The sequence below is a fragment of the Cupressus sempervirens genome, chromosome 1 (genome assembly GCF_028749045.1).
Source record: "Cupressus sempervirens isolate cs-2001-9-10 chromosome 1, ASM2874904v1, whole genome shotgun sequence".
NCBI classification, from domain to species: Eukaryota; Viridiplantae; Streptophyta; class Pinopsida; order Cupressales; family Cupressaceae; genus Cupressus; species Cupressus sempervirens.
In genome coordinates, this window is record NC_143118.1 from 522,759,549 (window position 1) to 522,781,514 (window position 21,966).

The following is a 21,966-nucleotide window of genomic DNA, read 5'->3' on the forward strand; positions in this document are numbered from 1 at the left end:
ATGTAATATTTAGTTCACATATAACACAATTTTATAGTTTGAGCATATTCAAATTTGAACAACATCTCAAACTTTGATCCTCTTATGTTATCACGATATTCCACAAGGGTTGTTTCTTAAATTCATCATAATACTTGAATGCCTTAGCAATGAAGTATCTTTTAATGAAATGCACAACTCTAAAGCACTTTATCCTTCATCATCCCAATATTATGGGATTGGGTCTTCTCTTTCATAAATAAATTAAGTCTTTTGATCTGAATTATAATCATTGTTAAGGAAGGGTACTTATTTACATACTTAAATTTACAAATCATGGCTGAAAATTTTCCTTATCAATTTTAAGAATATGTCTTTGCATTTCCATGCATTGCATCACATCTTAACTACCCTAAGCTCTAAGATTTTCAATATGCATGAAGAATGACTATCTTGGTTGACCAAGAATGACTATTTTTAATGTTACTTTATTCATGTCATAATATTATTCTTTCTTAATCCTTGATGATCAGTCTATGTGAGACACCTCCACCTTCAAGATAAATAAATTTATATACTCACCTTTTTGCATATGAAACACCCTTACCATTTACATTAAATATGATTTAAACTAAGTTGAGTTTTGTGAATCCATTTCTACTACTTTGGTTGGTGTTGTGTAATTATTTTCTTAGTTATAGCTTGGTATTCATAAGTAGTCACCGGTTGATTAGGATATCATCCTTTGTGGGTAAGATAGTATATAAACCTATCCTTGGACTCATTCTTCAGTCACCAATATCATCAACCATATATGAATGGTATACATGCTCTTCCCTCTATTTTAATGTGATAGCTTTGATTGGTTTGTCAAATAAACTTCTTCATTTTGATGACATCTTCAACTCTCATTAATATCTCTTTCCATTAATTTCTAAGTATCATCCATCAAAGGTATGTTTGCACTAAATTGATAGCTTCCATTATTTTGGAGTGAACTTAAATTCCCTTTTATGGTTGATCCTTAATGTACACCAATGTTGACTATAGATTGTTGAGGGTTCTCTGACACAATTTGAGATTTCAATTTCTATGCCTTCTTTGCAACCCCTCTCTTTTTCTTTCTTGAATTTATCTTCAACATGATATGTTATTTCCAACCCATAGTAATTCAAAAATATATATCTCAATGGAATACCATGAGATCACTAGTAGAAGTTATCTTTGTACATATATTGTTTAGCCACTCAATGCTATAATAATTAATAAAAGTTCACTATGTTCAAGGTGGAATAATTATATATCTTTTATATTATCCTAATCCTCTTTTAATAATTTTGATTTGACTATGCAGGGTTATAAATCGTATTCACCCTTGGTGTCATTCTTTTATAATGAAGTGATGTTTGTGTAGGTGATGTCTCTATTAAGTCAACGATGACTAGCTATGTGTTGATAATATCTTTCTCCTCCTAACTATTCTACACATGATAAAAAAATTCCAATGTCCAACTCCATTGATAGTGTTCATTTTATCTTTTAAATTTTTCTTTTTGTCTATATATGAATTATGTGGATGGAATCATCAAAATAACCTTTGTGTAGTAATCTATTAGGTTTAGTTACTGCATTATTAAATTATCATAGCAAGGAGTTAATGATAAAAATATTAAGGTTCTGAATGTGATCAACCATAATGTTTCCATTTATAGATAATAAAGTACTTTCACCAATAGTTATGCCAATGTCTAGCAGTTGTTGGAGAATAGCCATGTTATCTTCTTCTATATTCTTGGTATTTGTCTTTCTTTTAACTAATTTTTCTCTTGACTAAGTCTCCCACTAGATTTGGTGCTCCTCTAATGATCAAGTTCTATTTGATGCCTTGGTCTTCCTATATATCATCCAATGAATTCCTCTAACCCTAGGTAAGTACTCTTCTCTTTCATGACTATGAAGGAATGATGAATCTTCTTTGTTGGCATTGATATAGGTTTCCAATGAAGTTTAGTACATGCTTTGAGTATTCTCAAGATCGTTGATTAGAGGATGCCCTTAACTATGATCAAAATCAGAATATGAGTCATTTTCCTTCCATCTCTAATTCTTCCTTTGATTTCCTTTGGATATTTTCCTTGATATAGAATATTAGTGCTTGATCATCTATTTTCCTTCATTCAAGCCTGTTCTTTTCTAATTAAAAAACTAGATGTTCCTTATCTAATTGTGTTTCAGCCTTGGAGATCACTAGTTGTTATTTTTTGTTGGAAAAAGACACTCTATATTGCATATATTTTACCATTTTTATTTCCCTCCACTTATTTAGGTTGATTATAATGTATAAAGGATATCAATGAAATTATAAATGCTGCTAACCTCTGCAATGATCAAACTATTGGATACAATTGTTAATTATGTATTGTCTTTGATGTTACAAAAATGTCATATCAGTCATCAGACAAAGTCTACTGAGCTCAGATGATCAACAAAGTAATTTACAGTGTCTACCAAACCTCCTGAACATTACTTAGTAAAGTCAGTTCTTATCGAGCTCGCTTGGGCATCAAAGGATTTTGTAGCAAAAAGTTAGTGTTAACCGAGCTCCCATGGTTAACAATGAAAAGTTAATGTTTACCGAGCTCACTCGGGCATCAAAGGATTTTGTAGCAAAAATTTAGTGTTAACCAAGCTCCCAAGGTTAACAAAGAAAAGTTAATGTCTACCAATCTCACTTGGTTATCAAAGGAAATGTGGCAAAGAGTTAGCTTCTACCAAGCTCACAAGATCAGCAAAGAAAGGTCAGTGCTAACTGAGTTCACCCAGTCTCCAAAGGATTTTTGTAGGGTTCTTAGTGTTTACTAAGCCTCACTTGGTTAACACTAGAAAACCATTCTGGAGTAGTGGTCACCGAGCTGGGTCGGCTAGCGAAGGATTTTATTGTTTTGATATTAAGGTCAATTGTTTCATGCAGCTAACTGATGTAATGATTTTTTCAATTGTTGTAACTTATATTTGAGATGACTTGATAATCTGAAAGGTATATATTTAGATGTAAAAGTTGTGAATTAAAGTGTGTGTGTGAGTATATGGATGAGGATAGAATAAGAAAATATTGAGCGAATTCTGATGAAGGATTAGATATCCTGCTAGAGCTGCAAAGTTGTATTCAATCAGTAAGGATCCAGTGAAGCCAAACGAAGATCTTTAATCAGCAAATGATAAGTTGCATATCATCTAGGTCACCTCATTTTTTCTATCTAATCATTGTAACAGTGAATCCAGAATCTCTTTACAGAGTTGGTTTAACAGCCATTTTGTAAATCCTCTAACAAGGTGACAATTCAATTGAATCATTCTAAAGACCTCTAACCAGGCCACTCCTAACAGGGTGATTAAATCCTCTAACAAGGTCACACCTAACAGTGTGCATTGTAACCTTTAACATGGTTGGCTCCTAATAGGGCTCACTTCAGAAGAGTGAAAATTGGTGACTAGTTACTTGGTGGTTTTTCCCATATTGGGTTTCCACATTAAATCTAGTGTCTCTTGTGTTCATTTATTTTAACCTTTGCAAGTATAATAATAACTAGGAATGCTAGATGATCAGTAATTAGCTAACCTACCAAGTTACAATATTCCTGCACTATTTATCGAGTATTGACAGTAAGTAAATATTATAGACATCTAAGGGATTTTTGGAATTATTTTTGTGGTAACTGATTCACCCCTCCCCTCTCAGTTACTTCATCTATATTTCCAAAAATTGGTATCAGAGCCTTTGGTGCTTGCAAGATAAGATTTCAAGGATCTAAGTCAAAGATCAAGATGTCTTATAAGAGGGAAATTCCAAGACTTAACAGGGACAACTTCTCAACATGGCAAGGGTTGATGAGACTTCATCTAGCTTCTATTGGAGATACAGGACTAAAATACCTTGATGAAAAATATGCAAAACCAACTGGTACACTATCTATTAATGATATTACTGGAAAGAAGACCGACAACATTATGATGATAGATATAGCATCTGCTCTAAGTTATGAAGAATATGATGACATCAAGGATTACAAATATGCTTTTGAAATGTGGGAAAAGCTAAAAGAAATCTATGGAGGAGATGATAATGTAAGAAGAGCCAAAGCAGAAAGTCTGAGAGGACAATTTGATCATATGAGGATGAGAGAGGATGAAAACATTGCAAAATATGTTAAAAGAGTCAAAGCATGTGTCAATGCAATCAAAGCATCTAGAGGAGATATCAAGGAGGATACAGTTAATATTAAAGTTCTTAGAACTCTACTTCCCATTTATGCAATCAAAGTTTCTGCAATCTAAGAAAGAAGATGTGAAGAAAATCATAAGATAAATCTAGAGGCCATAGTTGGAAGATTAACTGCATTCAAACCAGACAACTTTGACAACTATGTTCCAGCTTCCAAAAATGTTGAGTCAACATTTGAAGCCAAGCTTTCACTCAAGGAGAAAAGTAAAAAGAAAAAGGAATCACAATTAGAAAGTGAAGATGAATCAAACCAAAGTTTAGACAGTGATCTTGAGGTGATTGAAGCTCTACCAATAAGAAAATATTCTAGAGGCAGAGGAAAATATAAAGGTAAAGTTCCTCTAATCTATTTTTCATGTGAAGAAATTGGTCATATTGCTGCTAGGTGCCCAAACAAGCAGAACAAAGATGAGAAGAAAGGTTACAAGTACAATATCAAGAAAGACTTCAAATCATTCAAGGATAAAGGTAAGAAAACATGTTTTATGGCTAAAGATTCTAATGATTCTAATGATGAAGAAGAAGATGAAATTGTCTATATTATTGTGAAAGATGAGTTTGATAATGATGAAATGGCACTCATGTCTCATATGAGTAAAAATAATACATGGATCATAGATAGTGGTTGTTCTCATCACACGACTGGTGATAAAACTAAGTTTGAGTACTTTGAAGACTATGATGGTGGCAGTGTAAGATTTGATAACAATGAACCTTGTTTTATAAAAAGAAGAGGAAGAATCTCTCTAACCAAAGAACATATATGTGATAATGCCTATTGGGTAGAAGGACTAAAGCATAATTTATTAAGTGTGGCACAACTACTCAATAATGGATTCAAAGTAGAATTCATGCATGGAAAAACAAGACAGCTAGATGGCAAAGAAAAATTGATTGGATCAGGCACTCAACAAAAGGTAACTTATTTTATCTTGAACTTGGTGAATGTTCATGTTTTATTGCTCAAGTTGAAGAAAGTTGGTTATGGCATAAAAGGTTTTGTCATGTAAATTTTGATAACTTGGTGAAGATAAGAAAATTCAAGAAAGTAAGAGGCATTCCTAACATAAAGAAACCTGAGGTTGGTCTATGTAAGAATTTTTAGATTGGTAAAATGGGAAAGACTAGTTTTAAAAGTAAAAACTATCAGTCTGAAGATATATTAGAAATTGTGCATACTGATTTATGTGGACCCATTGGAATTGGAAATTATATTGGAGAAAAGTTCTTCATTCTTTTTGTTGATAATTACTCAAGAATAATGACTGTCATGTATCTAAGGAACAAATTAGAAGCATTTGAGAAATTCAAATGGTATTTGGCTAGAGTAGAAAAGAAAATAGGAAAAAGATTGAAATGCTTAAGGTCAGACAGAGGAGGAGAATTCATTTCACATGAGTTCAATAACTTTTGCATTGAAAGAGGAATCAAAAGATAGGTATCAACCCCTGGAACTCCTGAACAAAATGGAATAGCTGAAAGGAAGAACAGATCTATCATGGATTGTGCAACTACCTTAATGATTGAAAATAACATTGCTATCAAATACTAGAAGGAAGCTATCAACACTGCAGTTCATACCTTGAACCGAGTACAGCTTAAAAAAGACTCATTCAAAACTCCCTATGAGCTATGGTATGGCTATAAACCTAATGTAAGTTATCTAAAAGTATTTGGGAGTAGATGTTACAATTTGAAAGAATCTAGAAGAGGCAAATTTGATGTAAAAGGTGATGAAGGAATATTTTTGGGATACTCTTGCAAAAGTAAAGCATATAGATGTTTGAACTTGTCTACTTACAAAGTCATAGAAAGTGCACATGTGAAAGTTGATGAGTTTGCAAAAAGGACTGAAGAAGAAAGCAAAAGGGAACTAGAACATTATAAAAGGTTTGTTTTCACTAAACCTAATATAGTACCATTCAATCAGGAATCTTCTACTCTCGAGTCATTAGTAACCAAGTTATAGGAAGTTCAAACCAAGCTACAGCAACTTGAGTTACATTCAGATGCTACCGAGCAAGTGTCTACTAAGTTTGAAAGACCCAAGCCAATATCTACCGAACCAGGACAGCTAGAATCTAAAGTTGAAGTACAAGAGGATAACAATGAAATTCTTTTAAGAGGCAAAGAACCTATATTAGCAAAATATATCAGGAGACATCATTTAGTAGATTAGATCATTGGAGACAAATCTGAAGGCACCATGAAAAGAAGTAAGTTGAAAGGTACTTGTTTACTTGCTGATTTTGAACCTAGAAATATCAATGATGCATTAGGAAATGATAGTTGGATCGAGGCTATGAATGAAGAGATAGATCATATAGAGAAAAATAAGACATGGATTCTTGTACCCAAGCCTAAAGATTAAAATGTGATTGGAACTAAGTGGGTATTCAAAAATAAGTTGGATGAAGATGGTAAAGTATCAAGAAACAAAGCTAGACTAGTATGCAAAGGATATGCTCAAGAAGAAAGAATAGACTATGGAGAAACTTTTGCTCCTATTGCAAGATTGGAAGGAGTCAAAACTTTACTAGCATATGCTGCTCACAAAGGATTCAAAGTTTATCAGATTGATGTCAAGTCAACATTCCTCAATGGTATACTGGATGAAGAGGTTTACATTGAACAAACTAAAGGTTTTGTTGATCTAAATAAGAAGAACATGGTTTGCAAATTACACAAGGCATTTTATGGTCTGAAACAAGCCCCTAGAGCATGGTATGAAAGAGTACATAACTATCTTATTCAGATTGGTTTTCAAAGAACTAATGATAATAGTAGCTTGTATATAAAGGGAGGACTAGATAATAAGATTTTTTTGGTAGAAATATTTGTAGATGATACTATTTTCATAGGGAATGATGATCTTTGCAAAGAATTTTTAGAACAAATGAACAAGGAATTTGAAATGTCTATGTTTAGAGAGATCAAATTCTTTGTTGGTCTTCAAATTCAGCAGAATAAAAATGGTATCTACATCACTCAATCAAAATACATCAAGGAGATATTGAAAAAGTTTGGTATGGAAGATTGTAAACTAGTTGGGACTCCTATGTGTATTGGATTAAAACTTACCAAGGAAGATGAATCAAAAGAAGTAGATCAAACATTGTATAGATCTATGATTGGAAAGTTGCAGTATGTAGTTCATACTAGGCCAGATATTTCCCTTGCAGTTGGTATTGTAGCAAGATTTTCAGCAAAACCAAGAGAAAATCACATGATGGCAATCAAAAGAATAATGAGATATTTGAAAGGAACTAAAGATTATGGTTTATGGTACAAATTTGAAGGTAATCTAGACTTGAAAGTGTTTACTGATGTTGATTGGGTAGGAAACCTTGACGACACAAAAAATACAAGTGGAGGAGCTTTTTTTCTTGGAAAGAGGTTGGTTTCTTGGACAAGCAAAAAGCAAAATTGTACATCTCAATCTACAACAGAGGCAGAGTATGTTGCTGCAGTAGTAAACTGTTCTAATATTGTTTGGTTTAAATAGTTGTTGGAAGGCATGAAGGTGGAAATCAAAGAACCAGTTGTTATGTTTTGTGATAATACAAGTGTAATAAACATATCTAAGAATCTAGTGATGCATTCCAAAACCAAGCACATTGCAATAAAATATCATTTTGTCAGAGAATTGGTGCAAGATAAGGAGATTAGATTGGAATATGTTTATACAAAGGAACAAATTGCTGACATAGTCACAAATCCATTACCTAAGGATGCATTCTTGTATCTAAGAGGTAAGTTAGGGGTCACTTCCCTAGCTGAAGTTCACTAAAATGAAGTTTTAGTGATGCATCAACACATACCAAGTTGAAGATCTATCAGTTGATGTAGCATAATTAGGAAATATTGCATATGAATTAGTACTAAAGGTACATTAAAATTAATTTGAGTTGTGTTGGTTTTGGCATGTGTTATCAAAGAGGGAGAGTTTTACTATCATATCTTTCTAAAATTTGTTTGAGAGGAAGAAGTTTGCTATATAATTCATTCATAGAGGGAGATTTCTAAAAGAGGGAGAGTTTTCTATCTAATAGAGAAAGTTGTTCTAAAAGAAAAAGGATTTTTAGACTTGTTTTAAAATTTCATTCAAATTTCATTCTGCTATGACATGTTGTGTTGCCATCAATGCCAAAGAGGGAGATTGTTGGATACAATTGTTAATTGTGTATTGTCTTTGATGTTACACAAATGCCATATCAATCATTAGACAGAGTCTACCAAACTCAGATGATCAACAAAGAAATTTATAGTGTCTACTGAATGTTCCTGAACATTACTCAGTAAAGTTAGTTCTTAACGAGCTCAATCGGGCATCAAAGGATTTTGTAGTAGAAATTTAGTGTTAATTGAGCTCCCATGGTTAATGAAGAAAAGTTAATGTTTACCGAGCTCACTCAGGCATCAAAGGCTTTTGTGGAAAAAATTTAGTGTTAACCAAGCTCCCAAGGTTAACAAAGAAAAGTTAATGTCTATCGAGCTCACTCGATTATCAAAGGAAATGTGGCAAAGAGTTAGCTTCTACCAAGCTCACAAGGTCAGTAAAGGAAGGTTAGTGCTAACCGAGTTCACTCGATCTCCAAAGGATTTTTGCAGGGTTTTTAGTGTTTACTGAGCCTCACTTGGTTAACATTAGAAAACCATTCTGGAGCAGTGGTCATCGAGCTAGGTCGACCAATGAAGGATTTTATTTTTTTGATATTAAGTTCAATTGTTTCATGCAACCAACTGATGTAATGATTTTTTTAGTTGTTGTAACTTATATTTGAGCCAACTTGATAATCTGAAAGGTATATATTTAGATGTTCAATTTGTGAATTAAAGTGTGTGTGTGTGAGTATATGGATGAGGATAAAATAAGCAAATATTGAGCAAATTCTGATGAAGGATTAGATATCTTGCTGGAGTTGCAAAGTTGTATTTGATCAGTAAGGATCCAGTGAAGCCAAATAGAGATCTATAATAAGAAAATGATAAGTTGCATATCATCCAGGTCACCTCATTGTTGCTTTCTAATCATTGTAATAGTGAATCCAAAATCTCTTTACAGAGTTGGTTTAACAACCATTTTGTAAATCCTCTAACAAGATGACAATTCAGTTGAATCATTCTAAAGACCTCTAACTAGGCCACTCCTAATAGGGTGATTAAATCCTCTAACAAGGTCACACCTAATAGTGTGCATTGTAACCTTTAACAAGGTTGGCTCCTAACAGGTCTCACTTCAGAAGAGTGAAAATTGGTGACTAGTTACTTGGTGGTTTTTCCCATATTGGGTTTCCATGTTAAATCTGGTGTCTCTTGTGTTCATTTATTTTAACCTTTACAAGCATAATAATAACTATGAATGCTAGATGATCAATAATTAGTTAACCTACCGAGTTACAGTATTTCTGCACTATTTATCAAGTATCAGCAGTAAGTAAATATTATAGACATCTAAGGGATTTTTGGAATTGTTTTTGTGGTAACTGATTCACCCCTCCCATCTCAACCTACACAATATCACTAAAAGGGATATATTTTATCCTAATGGCTAAGTGAGACATGAAATTAGATATAGGGTTTTGTGATTTGTCTAGCCATTTAATAGAAAATACATCAAATAGTTCTACATTACCTAATACTAGATTTCTATACTATTTAAACCTAAAATTCTTAGTTAAAACATTATTTTTTACTTGAGAAATAATTAAATTGGAGTTACCATATACTTCAAGTACCTTAATTCCATGTTTATTTTTAATGTTTAAGCCTAAGACAAGTACCCCATACTCAACAATATTGTTATTGCATTCAAATGTCAACTAAAAATAATATTTAAAAAAGTTTCCATATGAAGAAATAAAAATAAGACCAACTCCATTACCTTCCTTCCTTGAAACCCTATCACATTATGTTTTCCATAACCTATAAGGGTCTTCCTATGTATGAACTTCAAATGGTTCAGTATTCTAAGAAACTAGTTTGGTGATATTTACCTAGAAGTTTTTCATGTCTATTTGGTAATATTTTATCATTTGATCATAGTTGAATAATTTAATAATATAAGATAACCTTATCTCTCTATCTATTCTAATTTTTCTCCCATTTATTAAAAATTTTACATATTAAAGATCAAGCAGAACATGCCCTCCCCTAAGTTAGACCATCATCTAGACAACAAAATACTAGAATGGGTAGGAAGAAGTTCTACAACTATTATCTCAATCTTTTATAAAGTGTTAGGACATATTGGTAGCCTAAATTCAATGTCCTTCATTATTCCAAGCATTGGGACTGATTTGTTATCCATGGTATAACATTTCCCATAGTTGGTTTCAACATTCAACCTAAGTTCTTATTAGAAACTTACAATTGGAAAAATTGTTGTTTTGTCATTGATGTCAAATATATGGATGAGACATATTGCTACCTAATCTAAATATCATATCTATTTGATTGATGAAGAGGATTTGTGAAGTTACTCATAACTATTGCACCTAGAGGAAAGGTTGAAGATATGAAATGGAAGTTACAACTGACATTTGATTAGATAGACTTCAAGGTAAACAAAATTAATTATTTATGTCAAGAAAGCTAGGCTAAGCTGAGAAAAAGACAAAAATAATGAGTGTCAAGTAATGCTAGTGTTAATTGAGCTACACTTAGTGTTGAGAAAATTTAGTGTTGGTCAAACATTAGCATCAACTAAGAAAGTTAGTTGGTGCCAAGAAAGAAGCTTTACGGAGATCAAGTATTAGTATTTAGAGATTGTTGAGTGATAGTAAGAGAATAAAATTCAAAGAAACTGTAAGATCAAACTGACTTAGTTTATTTCTTGGGAGATGCAAAATGTGTTAAAGATAAGATTGATGAGTTGGATCATTAAATTCAAGGAAATGATTAGGTAAAGACCTAATAGACAAATTTGTTGAGCTGCCATTTTACACAATGCTTAATGAAAAGAATCCTTTCGAACTCCTCTCTTGAAAACCTAATCTAGGATCAACTCCAAGGTTTTGGGTGATCTTGTAGCCTATTAGAATCCACTCAATAGAAGATAAATGTGAGTGTTCATCAAGAAGCCTTTTCTAGTTCAACCAACTTTGGATAAGATATTGAATCTTCTTGTTATCTCAAAAAGTTACTACACAAAAGGAAATATATTTTTGTATTTTTCTATTTATAATGAATGTAAATTTTAACTATGCAACTATATGAATTGCTAAATTAACCAAGTGTTTGCAAAAGAAGATAACAAAGATAGAGTAATAAGAAGTTTAAGAATTCCATGAAATTGAAGACCTTAAGGGGAAAAGAAGCCAGGAAGGAAGCTAGAAAATCGGTAGGGACCAGGGGCACAATGAAGAGGAGAGAAGCCAAGATGGAAGCCAATGGCTTTTCAACATCTAGGAACACAATGTTGACCAGGAGGATAGAATAACCAAGGTTGAACAAAGAGTGAAAAGGATGGAGTTCTCCCATTAGAACTTGGCTAATCAGGTGATCACTACTTTGAACGCCCTAAATGAGAACATTAACAGTCTAGGTGAATCATTGATGAGTGTTGGATTTGGTGGGGAAAGATGGAGAAGGCCAGATTGGACTTTGGGTAGGTTGAGGATGATCTAAAAGAAACTAGGGACGAGGTGGATGCTCAAAACTAGGACTAGGAGAATGCAGATGATAGGAAGACCAATGAAGCTATAGAGACTGTGTAGGTTCTTGATAGAGAGAACTAATAGTTAGTGCTACTTTGTTGTCTCATATTTTGCTTGTGTAGCTGGTTTTCTAGTGTAGTTGGATTTTTGTTTCCACGTAGTGGACCTATTGTTTAGGTTTGGCTTTTGATACGTAGATTCTCTGTAGCTAGACTTTTCTTAATATTTATATTTTAGATATGTTGTAAAAACTTTCAAGTTTCAGGATCCCTATAAAACCTATTTTACTTAACCAAAAATAAGATGTTTAAGAAAATGACTTGAAAATTAAATCCCTAATTGACATAGGCCACAAAAATAAAATGCATGTGAGTTAAGCCTTTGAAAAGATCTATAGGCAACCAATAAAAATAGGAGTAGCACTTCCTTAATTCTACTGATGCAATCATTGATGGGAATTTAGTAACTGTAAGATGTTTCACTTCTCATCAGATCACAATGCCATAGAAATTATGCTCATGTGACACAAAAAGATTTATATGAATAGTAGGTGATCTCTTCTCCAACTAAGTACATCAATGAAATTTGTAAACATGCAACAAACACTAGAATTAAAAGATCACTCAATCAAAATAACACAACAAAACTATTAGCTCCATTACACTCCATGAATATACATCCAAAAAATATAGCGCACTCCCACAAGAATCACTACACTTAGAATGAGAGCACCAACAACATATAGTATTACATCAAAATAATGACCTGGAATACATGTTACATTCTTGAATTTATAAAATATTATCTCATCAATTTATGTTGAGAGTGAGAGATCTCTTTATGAGAACATATGCTTCTAAAATAATAATAAAATCTATTTATGTGCAAATAGACTCTCTAAATGGTGCTAAGTTGGACTTCATCCTTGTTTATATCAATAAATGGCGCATGATCCTTTACATGTCTTAAAACAAGGAAAGCATGAGAAAATAAGAATAAGGAAGTTAGATGATGTAGGATTCTTTGAAGATGCCAAAAATAGAATCTCAACCTTTGGGATGTTTGTAGAAGTTAAACTATCATCATAATACATTTTTGGTGCATGGAAAGCTCTAAATTTAGAACTATTAATTAACTATTAGCACACCTCTAACTTCTTCAAAAACTTCTAATGCACCTTTGGAGAGGTGCACCTTAGTGGTAGATTCAAAAAAATGGAAATTTTTCCCAAGTGTCAAAAATAAAATTCTAGCTTCTAGGTTTTATTCTCTTTCATACCATAGCTATGTCTAGATATTTTTGCTTGAATTTCTCTATGATCTCCATGACTTGTGTTGCATCTAGAAAATCCAAAGTGTCATACTTATCTCTTACACTTCTTATTGATAGTTGTCCACTTCTATGCGAGTCTCCACAAAGTCTTCAAGCTTTACATCCAATTCTATCAATGCGTACTCTACCTTAAATGCTTGTCTAATGTCTTCATCTGTTGAAGCTTCTTCAAAGGTCTTCCAAAAATATTTGATAGCTATTTTCATAGACAAGAGTTTATCCCTTGAATCATCTTCAAAAATGTCAAGGAAAACTTCACTGTAATACTTCTTAGCTTCCAAAATCTGCTCTTGGGTTTGATCCTTGAGCTTATGAATATCCATATGTAATGTATCTATTACTTTATTACCAATGGCAATATTCTTGATCCAATCATCTATCTTATCTAATTCATCCCCTATATATACATCAATGAGCATACGATACCTCTACCCCTTTATTGACTATAATGTTTGAAGGTCTTTACCCTAGGTATGTACCTCATGCATCAATCCAAAATATTGGTTTAGTATAGCAACCAACCTATCTACATTATTTTGCATATGGTGCAATAGTTTAAGGTTTTTTTGGATTATCTGTATGCATTTTTCTTCAAAACTTTCCCTCCATTGTTGACATGCCTTCAAAAATGGATCCAATTTCACAACTACATTCTCCTTTCTATCAAGTGCCACACCTAGATTTTCCTCAAGATGATCAGGATCAAAAGGACCAAGCACTTCATGCAACCTCAAAAATTTAGACTTGTCTTTTTCCAAGTGGCTAAATTTCATGTGGTGACCATCAATTTAGTCCTATCCACAGTAGGCTTTCCTAGCAAGGCCTCTTTAATATGATAAAATCATGTGGTAAGATCTTTAGTATCTACATGTAGAGGAAGGATGTCAATGTGAGTGAACAAGTCATGATTTTAGATACTTATAGTAAAGGCCAATGTACACACATCAGCCTTAGGTAACTTAGGTTTCTTGAGGGCTTCAACTAATTTTCTCATTCCCTCATCCTCACTACAATATAGCTTCCTTTTATGCCTAACCATCACCTCTTTACTCAACCATCTTGGAGTAGTTTCTATTGGAGACTCATACTTAGTTGAAGAGGAGGTTTTTTTTGCTAGACCCTTTCCCTTATCACTTCTCTCTAGAGTCCTTTCTTTCTATGAAGGATCTACATTAGGCATCCCTATGTCTATTGAGTCCACAGTCCTTAACTTTGTATCTTGAGAATTTTGTTGAGGTTCTTTATATATTTTATCTTCTTCTAATACTTTATCAATGAGTCTTTGTTGTGGCTTCTCTTCCTTCACAACTTGTACTTTCTCTTCATTAAAATGAAGGAGAGGTGTGGCTAAACATTTATCCATTAAATAAAAATCTTGAGTTGGTGATGGTGGAGCACTTAGAGGTCCTTGTGAAGAAGATTGCAATTGACTCCAATATTCTCCCAAAGGCTGATTCATTAGAGAAAATATAAATTCCTTTTATTCTTGCATTTCTATGCTTTGAATGTTGATATATCATTTCTAGCCTAATTGGAGATTGGGCTGTGAATTTTAGTACTATAACTTTCACTCCTCTTCCCTTTACTAGGTGGGCTATGGCCTATAAGACTACTACTTTAGGAATTGGGTCCAACTTGAATGACTTATTAATCCATTCCTTTATCAACTGGATGATATGCCTTGCCCTATGATTGATACCTATATTTTCTACTCTATCAATTTTTGCATGCATGATCGACCGATCGTATATCTTACCATGATTATACAAGGGATCTAAGACCTCTTTAGTGTCTTGTTGAACAATATTCAATGGGATCTTTATTTTCAAGGCACTACCTACCAAATAAAGAGTCATCCTACAATAATCCCTTATCTAGATATCATAGTCATCTATTGCATTCATCCAATGATGCTCTATGACATCCTCATGTTTAAATTATTTTCCTACCAAGTATTCAACTTTGCCAATATTATCAAAACATGGACAAGGGGGGTTATAATCCTCCAAGGGATATTGATCCCATTATGACTCAAAATTCATAATATCCTACTTCTACTTAACACCAAATAAACCTATGGTGATGGGCCATACCTAGGTCTTCTTATGTTGTTTCCTTACTCTGTCATATGCAAATGAGATTTTTTGTGTAATCTCTAGAAAAATGATTCTATCAAATGGATACCTAGGGAGATTCTTAGGACTTATAGTTGTACCTACTACCCTTAATTAGGTGAATGTCTTGAATTGGATGTAGTAGGTGCCTATTTCTACAATTCTTGCTCCTACCTCTACTAACATCCTTTCTACATAATCACCTTCAATGAATTGGATGATTATGAAAATTAAAGCATCATTCACTATCCTATATTCTTTACATTGATCTGACAACTTTTTCTTCACCAGCTGGGGGTATACCACATAAGGTTAGGCATCAACATCTTGCATGATACCCCTCTTAAACAACCTTGGGTAGTTCAAAGGCCTTGTTGCTAATAGATATACTAAATATGAAGTCATATAGAATCTAGGGTAAGTTTTAATTACCACCAGTTGTTCATCCAAATTTTGACGAAGTATTATGGCTGAGTCAATTGGCATTTTGGTCATTTTGATGGTCTCAAGGAAATGCACTATCTAAATGTTCAAGTGCCCTGCTACCAATAGACCCATAATCCTGCTCAATAGCACAATGGAATATCCAATACCATCCTTCATATACCCTCTAGTCAAGTCAAATTTTCCATGTTTTCTTCCCAAGGGTGTCCTATCAATCAAATATGATGATTGAATAATTTCTTAGCTTCTTGTTCATGATCCCTATACCACCTTTTTGCTTGATGATAAGTCAACCTAATGTATTGATCTATCCTTGGAAGATGGAACACTTTCTCTATGTTCTTTGGTATTAGATTTAGGATGATCTCTCCTTTTATTCTTTTCACCACCCTCTCTTTTGATACATAATTCACTATTAAGGCCATAATCAATTCTAAAGATTGTAATAATATAGGGTGTGAAGCCACATTTACCAATCCTGATCGAATAAGTGCAGAAATCATTAATCTCTCATTTGGTTTTGTTGTAGATTACTAAGAATGAATTCCAATCAATATGACCTAACTTAGTGTCCCAAATCTCTGAATATGCATCCTCGAAGCATGATTTCATTTGCACACCCTGAAACTTGAAGAAAACTAGTTTTGGAGAAATCTTTGGTGTGAGTGAGGAGGAGGAAGAAGAAATTTAATCTTCACAAAACCCAATCACATTAGTTTGGAAGGGGTAAATAAAAACCATAAAAAATCCCTAAAAACTAAAAAATCTATCCTAAAACCTTAAAAACCCACAAAACACCTAAAAACCTTATTTTATCCTTTGATATGCAATTTTTGGTGCACCTTGCACACCTTGAGGCACCATTTACACTTATCAAGCTTAATCAACTAAGGGTATGCACCTATGTACCTAATGGGTGTGCATGTGTGCACCCTAACACTACCTAGGCTTAGTTTTTAAACTTAAATAGTGTGTAGTTGTGCACCTTGGAAATATGTGTACCTATGCACCATTATTGTAGTGCCTTAGGGTTTTATGATTGAGAGGTGTACATATGTGCACCTTGGATAGGTGTGCATATGTGCACCTTTCAATTAGGGTAGTTTTTTTTTGGTTAATTTCATTTTCAATTTTGTTGTGAGTAAAGGAGTGCACCTTGCACACCTTGGATAAATGTGCAGGGTGCACACCTTCAATTTAACATTTTGTGTGTGTCTAGGAAGTTTGGAGATGGCACTCCTATGGTGAAGACACAAGCCACAACCAAAATAAATGAAACTAGGGAAAGGGGAATATTATTATTAGTAAAATATGCTACCACATTCAGTACATGTAAATAGACCCAGATACATGCCCTATGGGCTTACAATGGTTAGATCCTAGTGAAAAAATCCTCCTCATAATACCTTCTCTCAAAATCCACCAAGAACTGCCTTTATAATGCTAGAAATGTTCTTAAATAAACCCAATTAGGTTTAGGATTAGGAATAAATTCTAGAATATGCCATTTGGAATTCACTGCCAAAACAGAAGGTTCTAGAAATCACGTTAGAAGCCGGTGTAAAATTAGAAGAATCTAGAAATGGTAGTCCAACTTTTGAGAGGCATAACTTTTGATATGAGACTCTGATTGATGAACCATTTACATTTTTGAAAAGCTCTTAAAGAGCTCTATAGCCCTATGGACCAGCTTTTCTCATCCCCCATTTTTGTATGAGGTCATTTAATGCCTCAAATCAGACTTGGAAGCACTCTTAGGAGGTCTCCAAGCAACTTAAAACTGCAATAACTTTCAAACTATAAAGCCTTTTGACCTGATTCTTTTTCTAGAGTATTTTAAATTAAAAATATAACCATCCCTCCAACTTACACCCTCTAACTCATCATAATTATGGCTCAATTACAAAATAACCCTTTTTTTACATTGACACATCCCAAGGTCCTAAAAAACTCTAACCTAGAAAACCAAAAGTGTAACTATGAGAGTTTGAATCTTTATTTGACCCAAAAGGGTTTCCATAAATGAAAACACTTTAAATAGAAACTAGCACTAAGCATATTTTTTGGTTATATAGGATTGCCCTTACACCACTGGATGCTCCTGCATCAGACACCCAAGGTAGATTAAAAAGTGACCCTATCACTTTATATTTGGTAGAGGAAAACCCAAATGGGAAACCTCCATTGTGGATGTCCAAGTTGAGCCTTCTATAGGTCATCCTTTCCACTTCACTAGGTATTCTTCAAATTACCTATTTCTGGTACTTCGACCCACATTACTATTTAGAATGTCGTCAATCTCTTCCTTCATTGAAGTATGAATTGGACATGGCTCCAGCATCAACCCCTCATCTGCACCATCATCATGATATTCTAATAAGTCTACAATATTGAAGATAGGAGATATGTGAATCCCATTTGGCAACTCCACCTCATATGCATTTCTTGGGTCCTGTTTCTTCAAAATTTTGTAGGGACCAAATCTCTTCATCTTTAGCTTGTTGTAGGTATCCAATGGAAGGTGTTCCTACCTCAAGTATACCATAACCAAATCCCCTACTTGGAAATCTTTATGTCTCCTCTTTTGATCTTCCCTAGCCTTATACTATTGGTTCATCTTGTTAATATGTGCATGTACCTCCTCATGTAGATTCTTGATATGTTCAACAAATTCTTCTACCTTAGCACTTGTCATCTCCCCTTGCTCTATCTTTCTCAGCTCTAGTGTAATCCTTGGACTATTCCCATACACAATTCGGAATGGTGATCTACCAATACTCCTATTTACAAAATTATTTTAAGAAAAATCTGCTTGTGGTAGAATTAAATCCCATCCCTTGGGCTTATCTCCCACTAAACACCTCAAAAAATTTCCCAGACTTCTATTCACCACTTTTTTTCGTCCATTAGTTTGTAGATGATGCATAGAACTAAACTTCAATTCTATCCTCAACTTCTTCCACAAAGTCCTCCAGAAATACCCAAAAATTTAGTATCTCTATTGGAAACATTACTCTTTGGGAGATCATGTAGTCTCACCACTTGTCTAAAAAATAAATCTACAATATGTACTGAATCATGAGTCTTGTGGCATGGAATAAAATGTGACATCTTGAAGAGCCTATCAACCACCACAAATACTGAGTCATTAACCCTTTGTGTCCTCAGCAATCCAAGAACAAAATCCATACTCATGTCAACCCAAGGCTTCAATGGAACAAGAAATGGCTGATAAAGTCTAGTATTGTGACTAAATCCTTTGGTTACTTGACATATTTGACAACTCTGCACAAACTTCTTCACATCTTGTGACAATTGAGGCCAAAAATAATGTTCTCTAATAATGGCAATATTCTTATCCTAACCAATGTGTCCTACCATTCCTCCACCATGTTTCTCCTTGATCAATTTTTCCATTGTAGAGCTCCTTGGAATACATAATTGACTATCCTTGAACAACATACCATCCTAAATCAAATAATCTAGCCACTTGGTCCTATCTAGAGTAACAGGTTCTTTACAAACCTTCCATGCTTTAGCAAAATCAAGATCCTCAAGGTACAGATTCTTGAGTTCATCAAAGCTAACCACTTCAACTTGCATTACTATTAGCAACAACTGTCGCCTATTTAGTGCATTTTTTACCCTATTATACCTTCTACTTCTATGTTACAACACAAATTTATAGCTTTGCATGAACTCTACCCATTTCAAATGTCTCTAATTTAATTTACCTTGCCTATTTAGGTACTGCAATGCCTGATGATTAGTCTACAAGAAAAATTATTTTGGCAATAAATAATGCTTCTATTTCTTTAATGCTTGAACTATTGCATAGAACTCCCAATCATAAATAGAATACTTCTTCTTTGCAACATTCAGTTTTTCACTAAAATAAGCAATAGGCTTACCCTCTTGGCTCAATATAGCTCTAATAGCACTACCACTAGCATTGCAATCCACCTGGAACACTTTATTGAAATTAGGAAGTGCCAACACAAGTTTCTTTGTCACCTTCTTCTTCAACAATTCAAAACTCCTTCCAGCTCTTGTAGTTGACTTGAACTCTCTTCTATCCCCCCTCATTGTTTCATTCAGGGATGCACATATGCCACTAAAATCTCTAATAAACCTCCTGTAAAAACTAACTAGACTATGGAATGACTTCACCTCAATAGAAAACCTTGGAGTAGGCCATTTTAGGATGGCCTTTAGCTTCTTTGGATCCATTTTGAGACCCTCAGCTAATACAACAAACCCCAAATATACTAACTCCTTTTTGATGAAGCTACACTTCTTCAAATTAATCAACAATTTCTCTTCCCTTAACCTTTCAAGGACACTAAAAATGTGCAATAAATGTTCATCCAAAGACTTGCTAAAAATTAAAATATCATCCAGATAGATAATAAATTTTTTTCCCAAGAACTTCTTTAATACCTCATTCATAAGTCACATGAAGGTGCTTGGCATATTGCTCAGTCCAAAGGGCATGAATAACCACTCATATAGACCATCCTTGGTCTTGAATGTAGTCTTCCACTCATATCCCTCTTGTATCTATATTTGTTGATAGCCACTCTTGAGATCTATCTTTGTGAAGTACTGAGCTCCACTCAAATAGTCCATAAGATCATCCATTCTTGGCAAAGGGAACTGATACTTGATGGTTATTCTATTTATAGCCTAAGAGTTTGTACACATTCTCCACTCTCTATCCTTCTTTGGTGCCAGCACTGTAGGTACTACACATGGACTTAGGCTCTCTCAAATCAAACATTTCCTCAATAGCTCTTTGTTTAGGTCCTTGGTTTTAGTAGGAGTCATCCTATGAGTAGCCTTGTTAGGAAAACTAGCTCCAAGGATTAAATCTATTTGATGACTAATTTCCCTTATTGGTGGCAACCCTTCTAGAATATTATTAGAGATGACATCCCCATACTCACTTAATAGGCCTAAAAATTCAAGTGCAATTTCACTACTTCTTTCCTTATCTTTTCTAGGAATCAAAGCATAACACATAGGTTGATGTTTCATGCCATCCAAAAAATTTCTTCCATCAACAAGACATACCCTATCACTACTACATAATTTTCACCTTCCTTTAACAAGGGCTTTATTTTATGGAAAACTCCATCCTTTGTCAAAGAGTATGTATTTGCATGACCATCATGTAAAACATTCCTATCAAACTACCACAACTTTCCCAACAATAAATGCTAGACATCCATTGAAATGATGTCACAGAGAACCTCATCATGGTAACTCCCAATCTTAAACTTCATCAAAAATTGTTTACTAACCAAAACCTTATGATCATCCTTCACCCAAGAAATTTGATAGGGTTGGGGGTGTGTCTCCCTCTTGAGCTTTAGCTTTGAAACCATCTCTTCTAACACCAAGTTGTCAATTCTTCCACCATCAACAATCACATCACAAAATTTACCCTCGCACTTGCACCTGGTATGAAACAAACTCCTTCTTTATCTAGGTTCAATCTCATCATTTAGTAAGATCTTTTCATTTACTAGAACCTCTCCTCTTTCTACATGCTTTGAATGTGTTGACTATGCATCCTCATCCACGTAAGAAACCCTTGCTTGTCCATCAACTATCCTATCTGTCCTTCCTTGGTACTGAGGGCATTCAAAGACATGATGAAATTCTTCATTGTAATTAAATAGGTACCATGAAATCCTCCTCTTATGGAATATTTCCCACATTCTGTACCTCTTTGTCTCTGATCTCCAAAGTTTTGATCATGGGAGTAGTTGAAACCCTCATTCCTCTGGTTTCAGCTAGTACCCACATCTTTATTTTTCCTCTAGTTCTCATTTTGGCCTCCAAATGACCTAATACCACCCCTTCCTCCTTGATTACACCCTCTTTTCCTTCCATCAAACCTTTTGTTTATCTTATCCTCAACTCTTAGAGAAAACTGATATGCTTCTTCAATGCTAGTCATTCTAACCAGACTTAACTCCTCCTAAATGCTAGGTCTTAACCAACTAAGGTAATGGGAAACATTATCCTTGTTTTCTTATTCATGACCTATGCTAATAAGTATTTATCAAAATTTCTACCTATATTTCTAGACATATTTTTCTACTTGCTTTAACCCTTGCATTTTCTTGAACAAATCAAGCTCGTAATCAAT